Source organism: Poecilia reticulata, chromosome 8 (assembly GCF_904066995.2).
Source record: "Poecilia reticulata chromosome 8, P_reticulata-male-v2, whole genome shotgun sequence".
In the NCBI taxonomy this organism is placed as follows: domain Eukaryota; kingdom Metazoa; phylum Chordata; class Actinopteri; order Cyprinodontiformes; family Poeciliidae; genus Poecilia; species Poecilia reticulata.
Genome location: NC_088837.1, coordinates 22,710,088 through 22,725,943, shown reverse-complemented (window position 1 = coordinate 22,725,943; position 15,856 = coordinate 22,710,088). Strand labels below are relative to the sequence as shown.

Sequence of the window (15,856 nt, the reverse complement as noted above, 5' to 3'; positions counted from 1 at the left end):
AGTTATTAATTAATAATGATAAATGTTATAGATCCTGTTGGAATTATTAGGACCGATAATCAAACCACCAGGGGGCTCCCAAGAGCACCAAAGTTTACATATTTAACTTTTTGATAGATTTGTTATATGTTTTATATATATTTAAAATAACATTGAATCATGCAAACTAAATGCTGTTACATGTGGGAAAAGAATTCTTTATCTGTTTATAGTTACAAAAATAATCTATTCTTGCTTTTGACAAGATATCGAATTTGTTTACTGTAAATTTAATGCTCATCAACTGATGTTACTTTCAAATAATTAAAATAATTTGGCACATTAAATACCACTCTGCATATCAAAATCCAAATATATATGTATTCTTAGTTTATAAGGTTAAAATCAATAGCTATAATAACACCAGCATGATGTAAGCTGATTATAAACTATGCTAATGATAGTAGGTGCATTAGACACATAAAGTAACTTAGGAATTATGAAGCGTGTGGTGTTGACATGTTGGTATGAGGGGCCCCAAATGAAAAACTGCTTAAGGCCACAAAAAGGTTTGGACCAGCCCTGGTGATAATAAACCTGAAAACGGAAAATAATTGTTTTTTAACTTTGCATTTGATCTCATTAAGTTAATTAGCAACCATAATAAGTTATGTTTTTAATAAATTATAAGAGAAAAAGCTACTGCAATAAATTCTTTATTAATTTTATTATTCATTTTAAATAATTCTAAACATTCTATAAATACACTGCTCAAAAAAATAAAGGGAACACTTTAACATTTAAGTGAACACTGAAGTGTTCCCTTTATTTTTTTGAGCAGTATATTAAAATCAGTGTCAGTTTACCAGAAACTATTTTAAACTCCTAAATCTATTTGGCTTGTGCAGATTTTTCTTTTTTTTAAATCCATTTGAAATAATAATTGCTTTGTTAGCACCATGACCCATTTTTACTGTCTGAGCAGTTTCCCAAATCATCAGCTTTTGACCGACAGCTCAGGGGTTGAGAGTTCAAACCGCTTCATCGCAGGAAAACCTCAGAGGAATCTACCTGATCGCAACGGTGGAGCCAAATTGGCCTGCAACTTTAACCCCGTCCTGCTGACCCCTGACTCGTTTGGAGCCACTCTGCAAAAAGAAACGTGAGGAAAAAATAAAGTGAAGAAACACAAAATGCTCAGATTCTGGACTTTCAGCAACTATCTAACCTGGAACTCTGTCAGGAATCATTACAAAACTTAAGTTTTATGATTTTCTGACATAAATATATAGACACTCCGACTTTGACTGAGATAAAACCTGATTATGCATTTCTACATCCCATGAAGTGATGTCATTGTTGCTTGCAGTTTGTCACAAATCTTGCTTGGATATTAAATCTGATTTTGGAAAAGCTAGTGAGTTTGTTTGTTTTTAAAATCACTGCTGTCTAAATAATTTACCAAATGTCACAAAAAATAGACACACAGTATTTGGAGCTTTTTCTGTCTATTTATCTTAAAAATTCAGAAAGACCTTTAAGAATTAGGGTTAGGGTTAACCCTACCCTAACCCGATTAACTATTAATGTCTGCTTAGAAAAAACTTTTATTTGTAATCAGGGTAATTCCCTTTACAATAATATAATAAGTAAAACCATATTTATCTAGAGACTTTTTGCACAAAAGCCGACTTTACCTAAATCAGCTTTTATCTCATTTATTAATACTTGGTCAAATATAACAAACATTTTGAATGAAAGTGACATGTCCTGTTTATTTGTCTAATTATTATTAATAATAATTTCTTGGTGCTTTTAACTAGCGAACTTAGACTGTCTTTTAATGTTGTAGTTTGGCCGCCTTCCAGCAGAGGGCGCCGCTGGTCATCCTTAAACGGAGTTGACACAAAAAATTAAAATGGCGGAGGTATCGAAGAACGGGAAAGAGAAACGGCCCAAACACAGTCTGGGGTGGGATGTAAAATTCACCACGCACAAAGTTTATGATGAAGGAATAACATTATAATATGATATAAAGCTCAGAAAAGTTGATTCTACGTCATATTTCCCATTTTAAACGTAAGCAATTTGATGAAATGGGTAAGTGGGCAAGCTGCTAATGCTAACCCTAGCTTAGAGGAATCTAAATTTCCTTTGCTAATAACTTTTAAAAAGTGCGTCATCTACGCTTTGCTAAGTAAGAGAATTACATCCTTTTTGGTTGTATAAGTGTTTTAATTTCATCCTTCCTTGTTTCTTTCCCTATCAAGAGTTTTCCAAATCCAAAGAGGAGTATAATGCAGACGTTTTGTAGCAACCAGATCTTATTGATCTTTCAGCTGAGGATGACAAAGTGGATTGGCAACAGACGCACAAAAAGGTCAGGGTTGTCGATGTATTTTTGCATGAGGTATTGAGCATGGATGCTGCAATTTAAGAGCCATTTCAACAGGAATACCACTAGAATGAATCATCTGTGATGTCTCAGGGACGGAGAGGCGGCATGAACGTGGTTTATGTTGCGTTCCGGATCATGCATCACTCACTTTGGGGCCAACGCGGCTCTGGACTGACTTGCTGGATGGTGGTTGGAGACTCATAGTCTCATAAATACAAGGTTTCAGGGTTTGATCCCTGAAACAGACAATGCGTCTCGTCCTTGAGTAAGACGGAGAAACCCAAAGGACAGACTGTCAGCAGACGTCTGTATAGAAAGACAAGATGTGCAAGTTAAAGTGTGATTAATGTGATTGTTCTACCGGAGTAGAACAATCACATTAGCCCCTCCTATGGAGGACCAAAACTGCCGTAATTTAAAGTAGAAGCAGAAATATATATATTTTGTTTATCCTTTTCTTTACACAAGTTTTCATTAAGAAATGCATATATTTTCTTTTTCCGTTTTCCTTAAGCATGCATTTTCGTCAAAAAATGTATATACTTTGTTTTTCCTTTTCCTTAAACATGCAGAATAAAATAAATTTCTTGACAAAAATGCATGTATAAGAACAAGGAAAAACTAAATATATACATTCCTTGACAAAAACTTATGGAAAAGGGAAAAACAAAATATATAAATTGTTTGACAAAAACCCATGTAATGAAAAGAAAAATAAATATGCATTTGTTGATGAAAGCACATGGGTAAGGAAAAGAAGAAACAAGATATATATTTCTGCTTTTATTTTTAATTATGTCACTTTTGGTCCTCCATATGCATCATCCTTGGCATCTTGATGAAAACTGGTGTGTTTTTTTTTTTGTGTGTTTCTTTCTTTATTTCTGTCTTTCTGCATCCATGATAGGAAAGCAGGTCAAAATTTAAATAGCTGAAAATAGAACATCTGGCAGGGCCTTGTCAGTCAGCAGTGTGTAATGAAATATGGAAATTGGGGCGCTCTTCAAAGAGACGCGGGGCTCTCGGTGCCGTCCTGGGTCTCCAGCAGGCCCTCGACGTCCCCGGCGGAGCCCCGCCCCTTTGAAACGTGTGCTACATTTCCAGGTGCAGCCGCTGCGGCCCCCGTCCGCCGCCAGTGCCAGCTCATTAGCGCTCAAAGCCTGGTGGAGCTGGCAGCTGGCATCATTAAACTTCAAACCGGCTTTCGACCCAGGGTGCCGCCACGGGGAGAGACCGCCGGCTCATCCGCCTTCCAACAGCTGATTAGAGCCATGCTGACACTAGAAACCACAATCTCACAGCATTTACACACCACCAACTAAACCCAAACACCAGCTTCTGCAGGGATGCGCCGTCCCAAACTGGCCGGACTGCCGCCAGAGGCGGGAAAACATGGCGGCCATGATAGAAGCACATCAGAGTTCGGTAGTAACAAGTTATATTTACGCAATTACAGTAACTTTATTGAAAAAACACAAACTTACTTTTAGGACGCTTTGCATTTACTTTTTACTGTAGTAATTTTAATATGAAATATTGCTGCTCCGACTTGAGTAAACACTCTGTATTCTCTACCCACTGAATGTCAAAGTCAAAATTCATTTATAACACTTTTAAAAACGGGTTAAAATTGCACCAAAGTGCTGTACAAAAATGATGACATAGTAGAATAAACTGATGAAAATAAAAAATAAAGACAAATGAATGAAAAACAAACATGTTTTAACCAAAAACTTCACCAGACGTACACCCACAGTTTTTCTTCTGCCACCACCGTGCTTTACAGTTAGTACAGTATGAAATATTCACATCGATGGAGGCCAACCATTTCACCCGTCTTAAATAAAAAACATATTTTCCGGAACCACGGGATCCGTCTCTCAACAGGGAACATGTTATGCTACATTCACATTTTGTACGTTTTTATACTTCTATTTGGTTCTTCACTGCTTCTAAAAACAGCACAAGCACTTAAAAACACCCACTCGTCGTTTTTTGACGATAAATTAATGTTTTTTGGTGTCTGGACTGGAATATGAGCCATTTTCAAAAACCTCCCGAATGTTGAGTCGCATTTGAAGGGACCTACGCCGTTACCTAGCAACACCTGCGGGCCCAGCCCCGTTACCTAGCAACCCAAGTAGAACTCCACAGCTTTTGTGAGCTGGTTTTACCGCCGTATGCGCTTTACAGTAGAACAGGAAATGGAAAATTTAAGTGTTTTGTTGTTAGCTTACCATCCAGAGAAGATGTTTGTATAATATTCAAATACAGCTGTGTAGATGTTGAGTTTGGGGGCGTGGCCAGCAGCAGCTTATTTGGATTTAAAATGACAAGACGCCCTAAAACAGCGTAAAAATTCACCTTTATGAAATAAGAAGCTATACTGACTGTATCAGTTGGGGTTAAATATTTGTTTCCTGCTGAAAGATGCTCACCGATGTGGTAATTATCCAAAAGGAGGCTCAAATCACCCCTTAACTGTGACATTTATACTCTTGATGAGTAAGCTTTCACCAGCACATCTCTGATTTTGGATCTAATTTTATTTACACAAGACTATTGGCAACAGTTTGCTTTTTGTTTTTGATGAAATCGGATTTAATTTGCACTCGTTCCCGCTCAGGTTTATGGCGGAGAGTCGTTATCTTTATCAAACTGAAGCGATGCAGGGAAACTGAAATCCCAAAAGGAAATCATTCCGGTTTGAGCTCGGCTGTTATCCGTTTGTATCCCTATGTGTCCGTCCCTTTCCTCTCCTTCAAGCAGGGATCTGGTAATTCCCATAGCGCTTGAGTCATGAATGTTAATGACTCGCATATTTGGCAAAAGAAAAGAAAAGAAAATGGGTCTCTTTGGATTCATTTCATGTTCTGCAGTAATTGAGAAGCTTCTTTCGTTGCTATTACCAAACCTTTTTTTTTTAAACAACTTTCACACATCCCACAGTCTTTATATTTTCACAGTGGGCCAGTGGAAAACTAATTTCACTTTTCACACGGTGTGGAAAATCTCCTGATATCACCCATTAAATCAAAGTATTAGAGCTTAACGGAAACCTGAAATCCTGTTATCCCCTGAGTTATTCGCCTCACGGCAGATTTTAGAACAGTTTTGATCATCCGCAAGTGTTTTAGAGTAAAATAAAGCTTGAGTTGGAAAATCAGCAAAAAAATAAAGTTTACTAAATGTTTTGGTCTTGATTCTACCGCAGATTTGAAATAAGACAAAACTGACTTACAAGTAACTTTTCAGCAAGATATAGGAGCTTGTTCTAAGTGAATAATGATTAAATATTAATGAAAAAGTTCAAGTTTAAGAGATTATTTCTTTTATTACATTGGGAAAATGTCTTGGCATAAGTGAAATAATCTGATAGTTGAACTTGTTATTTTTTCCACTGCAAAAACAAAATATTACCAAGTATTTTTGTTCTAATTTCTAGTGCAAATATCTCAGTTTATATAAAATAAGACAAAACTAACTTATAAGTCACTTTTCAGCAAGATATAGGAGCTTGTTCTAAGTGAATAATTCCTTAGTACTGCCTAAAAAGTATTAGATATAAGTGAAATTATTTGCCAGTGAGGCTAATACTTGGCCTGTTTCTTGTTAAAAGGCTTCCTGCCAATTTTGTCTTATTTCAAGTGTTTGAGAGAGTAAACAAAGTTACATAGAAAAGAAAAGAAGTTTAAAACAAAAGCAAGCAAAAGAAGAACATTAGTGAAGTATATTTGCACTAGAGAGTAGACCGAAATACTTTTTAAGATTTTGTGTTTTTGCATTGAAATTCTGTAATTTAGAGCTTAAATAAATCCGTTTCCATCACTACAACAGCGCAGAATCTATTGACGTGCGCCAAATGTGTTTTTGGGACTAAAATCAGACACTCAGAGAATATAACTCGAAGGCATGAGTTTTAATTTTGCTCTGCTCTTAACAAACCTCCCAAAAAAACATCAAAAGTCATTGTGGTTAAAGTCAGAAGGGAGCAGAATGTATTCATCTGAATAACAAAAAAGCTATGTGGGTCGAATCTTCTTTTTCATCTGGATGATTTCCTCTGAACTCAAACTGTGTGTGTGTGTGTGTGTGTGTGTGTGTGTGTGCGTGTGTATGTGTGTGTGTGTGTGTGTGTGTGTGTGTGCGTGTGTGTGTTTGTGTGTGTGTGTGGGTAACAATCAAAGATGCAGGAGGTTAATGAGAAGTCCAGAGTGGAACAAGTCGTTTGGACGACTCGCTCCTTCAAAGAATCCCTAATGAGCTGGAGCCTGGAGCCTCACCCGCTGATTTATCACCAAACTGGAGACATAAAAGGTCACCAGCTGACTGCATGATGGAGTTCGGTGCTCTGTTGTTTTGACATGACCTTTTGACCCCTGCACCTCGTGTTACGATGCTCTCCTGCTCATTCTGTCGCACGTGCTCCTTGGAGAACGCGCAGCGTTGTGTCAGCGTGTTCTACATAGATTTGGCACAAAATGTTACAGAATATTTTTGGTTTAGTTTCTAGTAAAAATATCTTAGTTCACTTGAAATAAGGTGAAACTAACTTGCAAGGAACTTTTCAGCAAAGTATGAGTCAATAGTTCCATACAGTACACAATTTCTATAAAAAAATATTTTGTACATATTTATTGAAACTGTTGTGATAGTTTAATATCAGACAGATAATCTCTTCTCCCAGTGCTAACTGGGAACAACCAGCAAGAGTCGGGAGGCGGGTCTTATTGCTGTCAATCACCCTCTTGCTCTTTGTTGTCTGTTTGACAACAGAGCATGTCATGAATGCTAAGGTTAGTTGGCATAGCAACAGATAATGGCGGATAAACGGTTTTCCTGTAAAGGTAAATTGTTTCTCTGCCTTTAATACATTTAGCAGCGAGTACATGAGGATGATTCACAGCGCTAGGACTCTCCTCTTGGCTCTGATTGGTTGTTTTTAGTCTGAATGGTTCGAAGTTACATTCTGCAGCTTTAATATTAATAAAAAGAGGTATTTTTATGAGCTTTTTTTTCACTAAATCGACATTTTCCCCCAAGCTTTTTTTCTAGAAAATTCCTGAAATAGATCTAAAAATTTCAGTTTCTTTCTCCCAAATTTTCCACTTTAATAACAAGAATTTTCCACTTTTTTAAGAACAGAAATGTTCAACTTTCTGAGCTCAATCTTAACATTTTGTAGTTTTTTTGCAAACATTTGCACATTTTGTTCTATCTGCTAACCTGTAAGATAATTGTGTCTCATTTTAAGTGTACAAAAGTCTTGCCATTTTTACTCTGAAATTTTAGACGCTGAATTTCAGCCAGTTGAATCTGAAGAGACTGAAGATATTTTTGAAAAGATGAATTTTGTACAAGCTAGATTTTTTTTATCACCGACAAACTGAAAAACAGCTATTGATAATGTCATCACTTCAAAATAGGGATATAATTTTTTTTTTTTTAGCTTGAAGTGAAAATAACAATTAAAATTTCAACCAGGTGAAAAAATTGACAAATTTATTCTAGGTTAAAAATTTATTCTGCTTATATTTGAACACCAAAAGAGTAAGCATAAATATACAACATTAAAATTTTAGCGGCATTTTTTATTAAAATCCTGGCGACACGTATTTACTTCCATAGTGTTTGCTGTAAAAAAAAAACTTGGTATTCTTGCATTGCTTCTTTTTTATGGAGGTCCAAAACTGACACAACTAAAAATAAAAGTAGAAATATCTATTTTTTCTTTCCTTTTTCTTAAACATGGGTTTTCATCAGAAAATTTATATTTTTTGCTTTTCCTTTTCCTTATACATGTATTTTTCTTTGCATTGTCCACATGTTTAAAGAGAGAAAAAATGAAAAATATATACATCCCTTGATGAAAAATGCATGTTTAATCAAAATGAAAAACAAAATATAGAAATTTCTTGATGAAAACATGTGTAAGGAAAAACAAGATATCTATATTTCTGCTTTTATTTCTAATTATGTCAGGTTTGGTCCTCCATACCTCCTGCTTTCCTCTGTGAAAAAATATTCACGTGGTTTCCAGAAACGCCTTCAGATTGAAACCAAGCATGCAGTTTCGTGTTTCGGCCACATGGAGGCAGCAGAGTGTTTGCTGGATGTCGAGGCGATGAGGTGACCCCCGTCTGTAAGCAGTTGACCCCAGCAGTGATGAAGGGGCCGAGACCAGGCCTGGGCTGCGTGTTCCCCTGGCATGGCGCCTTCAGACCCGGCTGGGAGAGGAAACCTGCATCCTGAAGAGGAAACCTGGAGGACCGCAGCCAAGCCTTCGGACTCCATCTGTCGCTTTCGCCGCAGCAGAGGCGAGGGAGACGGGGCGGGGTTGGGGGAGTCTGAGACAGGTGGGTCCACCCCCCACCAGCTGCTGCTGCAACCGGCATCTGGCTGCAGCCGAGGCAACTTCCCCGTCTCCTCGTCATCCCGGCGGGCTCAGCCGACTCAAAGCTTCACGTTTCTCTGCGCTTCAGCTCTAGAAGTGATCTAACGGAGCTGCTCAATCTGGAAAAAAGACGTTTTAAACGTTTTCTGCTCTTTAGATGTGATGAAAGATTTTACACTGAGATCTGCTGCTCAGATCAGTACCAAATCAAAAACGGTGTTAACAAAGCAGGCGGTTGTAAATGGAAGAAAAATGAATGCAGTGACAATAAAATCTGGTTTGTTTCTAAAATGCTTTTAAAATTAATTTAATCTACATTTATTAAATGTTCTATTCCCTCTCATTAAAAATATGCTGCTTAATCTTTTCTGTAGATTAATTTAATTATTACATCCATTCCATTGTAATACATTTAACTATCAGGGCCGGTCCAAGCCTTTTTGGGGCCCTAAGCAGATTTTCATTTGGGGGCACCCCATGCTAACTATATTTAGCGTCATGCTGGTGTTGTTACAGCTATTGATTTTAACATTACATGAGTAGCAAACAGAAAAAAAGAAAACCGGATTTTGAAATGCAGAGCATAATTTAAATGTCATTATTTTAACAATTTGAAAGTAACATCAGCTGAATTTACTAAATTTAAAGTAAACAGGTTAACAAATTTCATCTAAACTTACAACTGATGACTTATTTGTGTACCAACTCTAAAAAAATTAGGAATTGTTTTTCCATGTGTAACAACGTTTTGTTTGTATCATTCAATATCATTTTAATATTTAAAAATGAAGAGCCCACTGCACTGAAAACCTGGTTTTTACACCAAATATCGATTTCTGAACTCTTCCTGAGTTAAAACATTAGCATTGTTGTTTCTAAATGAATATTAACTTGTTTTCAAGTTGCACTGCATCTTTTTTGTTACTTTAACCATTTCTCATTTTCTGCAAATACAAACTTTTTGCATGGAATTTCAAAGAAACCACCGAGTCGATTTGAGTGTCTCTACTTGCATTACACAAATAGAGACGGAAATCTTTGCCTCCTTGTTTAATTTGGTCTTCTGAAAAGTGTCTCCAGAGCATGATGCTGCCGCTACCTTACCTTATTGCTAGGACAGTGAATTCAAGGTGATGTTCAGGTTCAACAAACGTAATTTCAGTCTCACCTGAATGTTGGGTTTAATAAAATCCCAATAAAATGTCTTTGGGTTTGTGGCTCCAGTGTGAGAAAATCTAAAACTATCCAAGGACTATGAATTTGCATTTATTTATGTACTAAATTTTACAACTAATAAATATATAATGCTCAAATCAAAGTGTTTTTTATTCTTCTTGTGTCTAAAAGAAATGAGACCCGAGGTTGTAAAATCTGCAAGGGTGAAAAAAAGCGCCATAATGGCAGCACCGACTCCCTAATACTTCTGCGTTTCTGGTGAACCAGGCAATTTAGCTGAAAATTGATACAAGGATGGGGATAAAATGTTGAACAAGACAATCCAACAAGTCTGATTAGGCACTGTGCAGCCAATTAGGCCTACTGGCTCCCAGCTGAAGCCTAGTGAACAGCAACGACAAGCACATTAGCCTACTGAGGAGCTTTTTTGTGTATCCCATAACATGATTATGCCCCTGCTGTTCCATTTAATCTGATTTGTGGGAGATTTAACTTTCTTTTAAAGTGCAGACATGCAGTAAAGGGCATCATGCAGCATATGGATCTACATTTCAGTCACAGTCATAACAGCTGGCCTGGCTTTATGGCTCACAATAGATAACAACTATTTAACTGCAGATAGATTGACACAAAAAAAACTGGCAGTAAAGATCAATGCGCAGAAGATCAACTAAAGTAAGTTTGTCTTGCTTATCAAGTAAACGTAAGAGCTATGTGCTAAAAAAGAAGATGCAGCATTAAGCTTTATAATTAGGACAATACTAAGAAGAAATAATAAATAAATAAAATTATGAGAATGGAGTATTACAAGAGTGAAGTCATAATATTATGACTGTTCTTGTTCATTTTTTTTACTTTATTCTTGTAATTTTATTTATTTTCTTAATTAGCATGGCCTTAATACTTTGTCTTAGCTGTGCAATAAATCTGTAAATACGTGATCAATATCACGTAGATACATGATCAATATCAGTAGGTATTACCATAGACATAATATAAGGATAGACGCCTCATGCACCGCTCTCGCCTATTGTCGCTGACGAGATTTAGGGCGGCCATCTTGGAGCGGTACACCACTCCACTCAGCGTTATGTGTTTAGCAGCACAATGACGTATCAGCGCATTTAATCGATCGTAACACGCTTTTTTGTTACTGGAAACCATATTCAAACATCTATCAAAGCTACATTTATAAACAATTGTATTATTTAAGTATGTTTTTAATACATAGTTCAGCATATTTAAATGTGCTTAGTGGCTATAACAATAGAATAGGAATGGAATATTCTGATATTGATGTATGATGAGCAGATTACAAAGCACACAGCCGTTCATAATTTATTTAATAAATTATTTAGTAATATCAATACATATTTATATAACTATACAAACAAATAATGATTAATAATGGCACAAATAAATAATGATTAATACTAAATAATATATATTGGATACATGTTTATATCTATATTCATACATATATATAGATATATATCTATGTTTTTCAGCCGACGAGTTCTAGCTTCAGAGAGATTCAGCAACTGAGATTGAGTCCAAAATCCGATGTGAGATTCATCCGTGCTGCAGTGAATCTGTCTCATTATATATATCCAGTGGTGGAGAAAGTACTCAAAAAATTTACTTAAGTAAAAGTACAAATACACAGTCAAAAATGTACTTAAGTAAAAGTCAAAGTACCACATTATCATTTTACTTAAGTAAAAGTAAAAAAGTCCTGGCTTTTAAAAATACTTAAGTATTAAAAGTAAAAGTACTCGCTGAATGCATTACCTAATCGCTAATATCATTAAGTGTGCCGATCGTATTTAATTTTAATACATCAGAAATGTGCCATTTTAATTAACACTACCACAGATTAAACATGTTCTTATTGTGTTTATTCTCTGTAACAGTTTATAGACTTAGATATGTGATTCAATGAATCATAATTAATTTCAGGGATGGAAACATTTTGTCTCCTGTCCTAACATAGCATGAACTTCATTAGTCACATTTGTTTAGAAAGAAATCCAACTGAAAGGGGATGTAAAGAAGGTGTGGGCAGGGTGGAGGACATGCAACCAAGGAGCCATGTAGCAGAGTTGTAGTCAAGACCACCGGACCCAAGACCAAGACCAGCGCCCCGCGCTAAATGACACAATAACATTAAGTTTACCTATCAAAATTGGTTCTCAGATTGATCTGAAAGATCCACATTCCCATAAAAACACCTAGATATTAAATACTTAGAGCTGAAATATATTTAACCAGTATCAATTAAAACTCCCTTCATTCTGTTTTGCTTTCATCGCTGTGCTACAATCCGCAGAGGTCTCCTGCTATCCCTAGAAAAATAACGCCCTGGGCGGTTGCCCATATTGCATATGTCAGAAACCACAACTGAAACATCGCAATTAACGGTAAATATCGTTCAACTATGAACACTGTCCAACGGCGCAACAAGTAACTAAGCAGAAGGAGCATCGTGACTGTTTTCATCCTCCCTCCCACTGCAATGTTTGCCACCATGACAGGAGACGAAATCAATCAATGAGCAATGAGCATGCTCTGTGTTCATACGTTCAACTTTTACTTATTCAGCGATTAAATGAATGTCTCTCTCTCACTCTCTCTCTCTCTCTCTCTCTCTCTATATATATATATATATATATATATATAGCTACCGCAGTGTACGCAAGAACAAAGAACGGCTCTAAGTGAGGCTTCAGTCCTTAGGACTTAGTAAAGATCCGTCCAGAAGAATCGGATCGTTCCTGAATGTTATATCACTATATTGCAGACTTTGGTCACAGCGTTGTCCCATAAATGCGGCACCTCAGTCAACACCTCCACACAATAATTCAGCGCATGACTGACAACTTTTTTTTCATCAGATGCAACATGTGTCTCAGTACAGCTAGCTTTGCTAGCACAGATCTTACCTTTCTTTAAGCTTTCCTTCCAAGTGACGCTAAAAGTTGGACGAAGTCCCCACCATCTGTGAAAGCGAAGCGCTGCTAATTTTACATGTCGCCATATCAATTTATGCAGTGCTATTATATTATAGACAAACATCTCCTCCCGCTCAGAGGAAACCACTGCGCATGTCTGGAGCTCCGAGTGCGAGTAAAGGTGGAGGCGATGGGTGACAATAGACACTAAGTCATGTTATTGCTCGGATTTTACGGCGCCACCTTAAATCCCTGAACTTCACATTTTAATGGAAGAAAAGAGCAACGCGACTTGGATGTAACGAGTAACGCGACAGTTTTGTAGAAATGTAGTGAAGTAGAAAGTACAGATACTTACTGTAAAATGTAGTGGAGTAAAAGTAGAAAGTCCCCATTATTAAATCTACTTAAGTAAAGTACAGATACACGAAAACTGTACTTCCCACCACTGTATATATCTCTCCCTTCTTCCTCACATCGTGTCTTTAGGAAACTTTCAAAACAAAAACGGAAGATTTGGGATGTATCTTACTAGTGAAAGAATTACATATAAATAATAGTCTTTACCACCTGTGTAAACCTTGCTGGTGAATGTTATAACACATAATATAAGTTTTATAATATGTGTTACATTGTTTCATTTCTAATATAGGCTCTTGTGTCAGATAATCTAAGTCAATGTTAGAGAATAATTCATTTTTTTAGATTTACAGAATCTCAGTAAGCCTTCATAGCGGGGCTGAACCCAGTATTACACCAAGCACTGTAGCTAATATTAGCTGGTACCTCGCCAATGGACATAAATACAGTAAAGTAATGTTCTAATTACAATATATACACAATAATATGTCCATCTTACTTGTGAAATGTTGTCTGTGGAGCCCTCACATCAATAATCCATAGATCCGAACAACAATATCCCTCAGTGTTGAGGCATCTTCTGCTGTTTTGATTGAACAAAGTAGGAGGGAGTACCGCTCCAAGATGGCCGCCGTATTTTCTGCGCCGGAGCAGCCAATGCGGGGTCTACTCTTATATTATGTCTATGAGAGGAAAGACTTTGGCCGTTTAACGGACAAGCTAACCTCCATAGATATCATATAGTATTAGTGTCTATGCTAACCACCTCTCAGGGCTAGCTAGCTATAAATAAGGTGGGTAGCAAAAAGTAACTGCTCTTTGGTTACCTAGCAACTCATTCGTTCTTTGGTTACCTCGCAACCACCCGTTGAGTAACTTGCGCAGTTTCAGTAGTTGTTCAATCTTTGCTTCCTAACTGCTTAGAAAAAACAACACACGGCATGGAGTGGAAACTAAATAAGTATGCCAAATACAGGCTGTATTTGGCAGTGTTTCATATATTTAAAAGAAAAAAAAACGTGAATAATATTGATATCGACTGATATGAAACGCTTTTCAGCCACAACATCCACCACTAGCTTCATGTTTTAGTAGCAGCCGTAAGTTAGCATGTTAAATAATCGAATCAATACACGTTTTTAGTCACGTAAAAAGCCTAATTTCTTCTGCCTTGCCAGGTTTTTTTGTCACCTGAGTCTGAGTTAATCGTACTTGTTGTCCATAAAGGACTGAATTAGGACTGAATTCGTAATTTAAAAACACCACCGCCCACACAGTAATGCTAGTCCCTCTGATTTGTTTGTGCCTTGATATTAGCTCCATTGCTGCAAATTGTTTGTGTCTGTTTCCTGCTGGGGTTAATCTCAGCTCTTTGGGGACTCCGGTGTCCTTCTATTCACTGTGATTAGCCCTAATAGATGAGCAGTTGGATCCCGCTTGAAGACCCTAGTTGTTTTTGACAAAGCCTTAATATCTTCTTTTATGAAACACATTTATCTGGAATAATGTTTTCTTTTCTTCCCTGATGACTGCGAGCCCACTCACAAAGACCAGAAAGTGTTTATCAGTATTCAGTCCTCACAGAAAGTGTTTTACGTTTGGCTTCTCATTGCAGGTTAGAGTGCACATTTACAGCTATGTGATGTAAATTCAGATTTTTCAGAAAGGACAATAGCTTATCTCTGCGTGTGATGAGTAATATATGCAACAAATAGGATCTGTAACGGCTCCAAAACATCATATTCCTGTTTTTTTTTTTTTTTTTAAATATCCTGGATAATGACCCACACAGCAATAAATAATACATGACTGACTTCCACATTGTGAAGTCTGAGGAAGTTAAATGAGGTGGAAATTTGTATTTCAAGGTGTGATAACACACCTCTGTGAGCACATAGTACTATCACGGATGTTCTGGAGGATCGGATTTCTTCTTACAAGGAGGACAAATTACATAAGGTGAAAATGGGTATTAAGAGTATCAGGGAAGAAAGTTTCCAAAACCCAAGTGTTTCAGAAATTCTGATGTTTCAGCAGACTTTAAATATACAAATCTCTGAAGCTCATATAGACTTTGACTTAAATCCTAAAGAAAGATGGAAGTAGAAATTATGCAAGTCATAAAAGATACAGACAGGAAAAGAAAGTAGGATCCTACGATAGGCGGCCATTTGTGTAGTTAAAAATGAACGGCAATATTTAGGTTTATTTAGAACAAAATGGAGGAGTTCATTTTTCAAATGTCAAACAACTAAATATTTAATTTGAAAGCTAAATATTTAGTTTGCAAACTAAATTTCTGGTTGGGAAGCTATCTATTTAGTTTAGAACTAAATATTTAGTTTACAAATTTAACATTTGAAAGCTAATTCAAATATTAGCTTTCAACATATTCACTTTATAAAGTAAATATTTAGCTTCCTAACCAAATATTTAGCTTACAGACTAAATATTTAGCTTTCAAATTAAACATTTGAAAGCTAATTCAAATATTAGCTTTCAAAATATTTAATTGGTAAGCTAAATATTTACTTTGTCAACTAAATATGTAGTTCACCAACTAAATATTTAGCTTCCAAACTAGAAGCTTCCTAACTT

The 15,856-nt window shown here is 36.5% G+C and overlaps 2 long non-coding RNA genes across 2 annotated transcripts; one reads left to right on the top strand and one right to left on the bottom strand.

Moving 5' to 3' along the window:
- The first annotated feature begins 1,905 nt into the window (after positions 1-1,905).
- On the top strand, positions 1,906-8,483 carry LOC103468909 (uncharacterized). The gene is made up of 3 exons (XR_014088729.1): positions 1,906-2,079; positions 2,250-2,359; positions 8,360-8,483. It is a non-coding gene; the product is annotated as an uncharacterized LOC103468909 (long non-coding RNA).
- Positions 8,328-15,418, bottom strand: LOC145552613 (uncharacterized). The gene is made up of 2 exons (XR_014088730.1): positions 13,758-15,418; positions 8,328-8,890 (listed from the first exon to the last, which is right to left on the bottom strand). It is a non-coding gene; the product is annotated as an uncharacterized LOC145552613 (long non-coding RNA).
- Positions 15,419-15,856: the final 438 nt, after the last annotated feature.